At 46.3% G+C, this 5,429-nt stretch overlaps 1 non-coding gene across 1 annotated transcript; it reads right to left on the reverse strand.

The window, feature by feature from the left end:
- Positions 1 to 926: 926 nt before the first annotated feature.
- TRNAI-AAU (transfer RNA isoleucine (anticodon AAU)) lies at positions 927 to 1,000 on the reverse strand. The gene has a single exon. It is a non-coding gene; the product is annotated as a tRNA-Ile (tRNA).
- Positions 1,001 to 5,429: the final 4,429 nt, after the last annotated feature.

Consider the following 5,429-nt stretch of genomic DNA (forward strand, 5'->3'; position numbering starts at 1 on the left):
GACGGCGGCTCGCGCGGGCGAAAACCGGCGGAGGTGCGCCCGGAGCGCCTGGCCCCGGGTGGGGCTGGAGGTGGCACCCGCGGGCGGAGTTACCGCGMGTTTCCCCGCTTTTCAGGCAGAGTCTGTACCGAGTGTTCTTATGAGAGGGCCGCGGAGCTCCTTTAGGTTGTACGGTGAAGGGCAACAGGGAATAGTTGGGGGACTGGAGCATCACTCTTGTGAGAAAAGAATGAGGGAGTTGAGCTTTTCCAGCCTCGAGAAGGGACAACTGAGAGGGAACCTCATTTCTGTGTATAAATATCTAATAGGGGTTGTGCCAAGAGAATAGAGCCAGGATTTTCTCAGAGGTGGCAACYTCTAGGACACGAGACAGYAGGTASAAACTGATGCACAGGAAGTCCCACCTGAATGAGGAAGAACTTTACTGTGCAGATGACCGTGTATCGGAACAGGTTGCCCAGAGAGATGGTGAAGTCTCCCTCAGTGGAGATATCCCAGAACCGTCTGGACACAACTGKCTGGCCGTGTGCTTTAGGACAAGCCTGTTTGAGCAGGCGGTTGAACGAGATGTGATCTCCTCCAACGTGACCCATTCTGTGAATCTGTGCTCCGCCACGCTCTCGCACCGGGCGGCGATTCGGGCCGGGGAGCGCAACCCGCACGGTAGAAAGCAGAAATCCGCGCTCTGCTGGGAGTGGCTGGCCTCCGTCAGCCGCCGGAGAGCGATGAAGCWCGGTCCGTGCTGCAGCCGCCCTGGATACTCGAGCCCCTGACACAGACCCCGCCTGTCGCCATGCCATTGTACAGTGGTCCCACTGCCTCTCAGCAGAACCGCGCGCAGTTGGTGGGAAACGTTGGGACAAACTGGAGAGACGAAAGAAAGTGGAAGGAGGGGAAAAAAGGCAGAAGGTAAAAAGAAACTCTTGTGGCCCGTACGGGGATCGAACCCGCGACCTTGGCGTTATTAGCACCACGCTCTAACCAACTGAGCTAACCGGCCACCTGGCGCCGTTTTCGCCTCTGGGATTGATAAAGACAGAGTTCCAGCTTCCTCCTCCCCTGCCCCCTGTCTTTCTCGCCAAGGCGACAGACAGAGCAAGGAACCTCCTTGTCCCCAAGAGCACCAGAGCCGGGTCCGCGCATGTGGAAATACACGCCTAACTCCTCAGCAAAACCAAAAAGCAAACCGGAAAACTCTGCCCTGCCTATAGAGAAATGTAGCGCCTGTTTGGGAACAACCATAACGCAGGATTGGGAGCAACTTCGCCTCTAAGTTAACAAGCTAGTACTTCTTGAAGTTTACTAGGATATGATTCCAGTTTCATTAAATTAAATTATTTGAACATTCTTAAAAAAAAAATTAGTATTCTGTTTAACGCACTGCTAAGATCTTGGTTTGCACAGACAAACTATTCACCTTTTCCTAATATTTTGATTTTTACTACATACACAGCATATAAAAGACACATTTTCTGCTCACTTTTTAAGCCTCCATTAAAGCACAGGATGTCCGCTCAGCAAGGGGCGGATACCGCGGGATGAGTGGATGACACAGGTCTCTAAAATGCAGGTCTTTGGAGACAGTTCGGTGAGGAGAACACAGCCTCGGTCTCTCCCCTGGCTCCTCTCCATGCCGGGCCGGCGGTATGGCTGCTCTCCCCATCCCGCAGTGGCGCGCAGGATCCGCCAGGGATCAGGCCATCACCGGGAATGAATCTGAGCCCGCCTGGGCGCTGCTCCGGCCACGGGGGACTGACAGCAGCCAGGGCTCGCCTCTGGATTTATTGAGCACTCATCCCTTGCCCCGAGGGCTCTCCTCCTTAACTCCTCACCCACGAGCGGCTGACCCCTCCATCCCCGGGGAGTGGTGTTGTCTCGAACGCGGGCTCGTTACCGGGTGCGCAGCGCCAATTCACACATCAGGCGAGGTATTTCTGGTTTATATTCTAGTTTGCTTAAAGTAGGGAGCTGGGTGGTAACCCAGGGGAGTCCAGCTCAGAGATCATCAACATTTACACTTRCTAYACATTTTAACGAACRAAGGTATCAGCATTCCTTAGTTAYCAATTACATAGCTCTTCTATCAATTAGTACTCAAACCACTATTTGCTAGCTGCATCTCTCATTTTTCATGCGAATTAGTCCGCAGGCGCAGTTCTTTCTTCTTTCTTATTTGAGTCTGGGGCCCGTTCTGGGTAGGTGGACCAACGGGTTGCGATCTCGCAATGCTGAAATTACGTTTTCCCCAGTTACTGCTCCATTCTCCTGCTCTTCAGTCGTGGTGGCTCTCGTGCAGACAACCCGTTCACCTTGGGATTGTCCTCCCTTTTCCTTAAAACACAAGATTATCCAAGGATACATCTACAACGGGCACGCGCCTAGCGGTCAGGTACGGTGCGATGGWGTCCCGTGCACACCGCGCATGCGCCGTCCCCGCCGTGCCGTGTGCAGCGGGCCGCGGCGCGGGGCCGGCGCGTGCGTGGTTGCCGGGGCGACTGGAACACAACATGGCGGGCTGAGGGCAGCGCCGGGAGCGGGGCCGCGTCGGGCCCGGCYGCTCATCCGCCAACCCCGGCTCCTGCGGGACGGCGCGGGATGCACAGTAAGGGGCTATGGGGGAAGGGCGCGGGCCCATTCTGAGGAGTGGTGCGGGCCCGGAGCCTCCAGGGAGGCTGGCGGTCCCCGAGGGGGCCGTGGTCCCCGGCAGTACCCGCGCTGAGGGGGCCGTAGGTGCTTCTGTGGCCCCTGGAAACGCCGTCCCTCCAGCCTTTGGGCAGCTTCTGGGTCTTGCATGCCAACGCTGGTCTCTGCGTCCCGCTTCTCCGCAACAGGGTGTGAATAGGTCTTTCTCCCACCCTGGCTGCTGGTCTCTCCAAATGCTTTCTCGGGAATTGCTAAGTTATCCTTGTTCGGCACGCCTTTCTTTCCATTGCTTAGCATCCTTCTTCACATCATCGCTTGTCGCACCCTGCGCATGTGGCGTGTCTCTGAGTGCAATAATTACGTGCCATGGTCTTGTAATAGACTGAAACTCAACTTCTTACTGCTTTCTTAATTTCTTTAATTATTTCTCTCTTCCCACGTGTATCAATGTTATATTTAAACATCATGGCTTTTTCTTCCTCAGTATCTTGTCATCTTTGTAACAAAGTGTCTGCTTTAGATATTTATAATACTCTCTTTTGACTATTGTAGTGCTGTCTTTTCTGTCGTTTTGTATTGGATTCTTAAATTCTAAGATTATTTATTTTCTGTGCTCTCTGGTTACAGGGATCGGGTGTTGTCTTTGAATTCCATCACTTGCCCTGAAYTATATGTACATTTTTTCCCTATTTTCTGGGTTCTGTAGCCTCTTGCACATTAGACTCTTGTTCATTTGAATGATTCATGGCCACTTTTTTGGCTGTTAGATGAGTTCATATTGCTACAACTTATTCTTCCCAACCTTTATTTCCCTTTCCACTAACGATTCTAAGCCTGAACGTCTGTGTGTGCTGAAACAGAGGGGAGGGAGAGGTTAGATAACATCTGTTGTTACAGATGCACGAAAGAACTGCTACCCAGTGATCAGGTCTCTTTTATTCTTCAATGTTCTATGCAAATTTTAGTGTAATTAAAACACTTCCTTTAATTTATCCTCGAAGCTTTCAGTCTTACAATGCTCATATATTTTTAACCTTTTTTTCAGTCTTCATCTGTGAGTGCAACAAATTCAGGTAATCTAACTGGTATTAAGTTTTGTTTTGTAGTAATGCTAATTTTCATAGCTTAAAGTTGCCAGGTTCTGACCTGGCTTTTTTTGTTCGGTGTGTGTTTTAAGTCTGTTGTTTTGGAGGGGTCTTTCTGTTGCCTGCTCACTCCCAGGATGTTATCACATCATGATCAGGATGGTGCTGAAGTGGCTTTTTAAGAATCTCCAGAAATCTTGACTTGTGAATGCAAAATGAAACTTTGCTAGTATATYTGAAGTCAAAATTCTATTTCTTCTTATTTTATATAAACTTCTATGCTATTATTCCTACAATGCCTGATTTTCTTTCAGCTGCTGATTAAACAGTAACTAATTTGTCATGTGATCATTCTCATTTTGTACCTAGGAGAAAACCTGTCTTATTTTAGTTACCTGTTCTGTTCAGAGTTTACACGTTGACTTTATTAGTCAAAGAGAAAATTGAAACAATGCCATTTTCATTCCTGATTCTGCACTTTATTCGGTCAGTTGAAATTATTCAGGCCTTTGCTTCATTCTTTTCACTAGTTGGATCTCGTAAGTGCCAGGTTGAAGCCTCAGTTGTTTGTTATAACTGGCTAGGTGTTTATTTTGTCTACAGAGCACTCTGTTGTAAAAGAATTACAATAACAAGCTTTACATGCTTACATGGAAAAGATCTTCAGTRCTGTAAGAATGTTTTTAAAGCCTGTAAAGGATTAACTCTTTGTACAGTATTGGAACTCTGCAATTTAAAATTTAAGAAACTCAGTTTTGAGCCCTCCACTGTCAACTGGGTTTCTCTTGTATGAATAAAATGCAGTTATAGAAGAAAATATATAAACATAACCAAATAGTATAAACATACACTGACTTCTTTATATACCTGAAGGTATTTTCAATAAATTTGTACAGTAATGCTTTCCCTGTGTTTCTCTGCCCAAATACATTGGTTCATTAATACCTATGGCTGGTATGCCATAGATATYAAGATCTTATTTTCAGATCATATGATTTGAATTTTTTTTTTAATGCCAGAGAATCAGTTACTTGCATTTAAGAAAAAAATACAGGATGGCTATTTATTGGAATACAAGAGTAAACCAACAAATAGCTAAACTTTGTTTTGTGTGTGTCTTGGGTATATTTTGGCCTCAGGGCTGGCTCTGATAAGAACATATAACATAGCTAGTGTGTTTCTGACTGTTGGAGGGTGTCAGTTGCTACCAAAAAAAATCCATTTACACTGAATTCTGTGAGAATAGTATTTAAATAGTCTGAATTTACAATCTCCATCTTATATTTAGCARTTTAGACAGGAAATTAAAACTTAGGCTGGGGATCGAGAACATGGTCATTTTTGCTGACAAAGGCATGTTATTTCCTCAGCTTGCATGAAGCACTAACTGACCAGTTACCAAATAACAGCCAAAGTCATTAAACAGTCCCATGGTCTCCTCCCCGTTTTGGAATCTCTGTTAGAAATTGCCTACTTTACCCACAATGATTTTCAAATTCAGTTTCTGGTTTTAAAATAGATCTATATGTAAGTTATCTATATTAAGTGCATTAGATGGTATGATTGATGTCAAATTAYTCTGCTATTTCAAATTTTTCAAATTTAGATGGCCTAATTAGTTAGTTTATGATGTAGCATGATCAAAAGTTATCAGAAAACAGAAGCAGCAGATGATAAAAATGAGAAGAGCAACTGACAATT

The sequence above is a fragment of the Malurus melanocephalus genome, unplaced genomic scaffold (assembly GCF_030028575.1).
Source record: "Malurus melanocephalus ecotype Western Australia unplaced genomic scaffold, MMel_1.1 scaffold_57, whole genome shotgun sequence".
NCBI lineage: Eukaryota > Metazoa > Chordata > Aves > Passeriformes > Maluridae > Malurus > Malurus melanocephalus.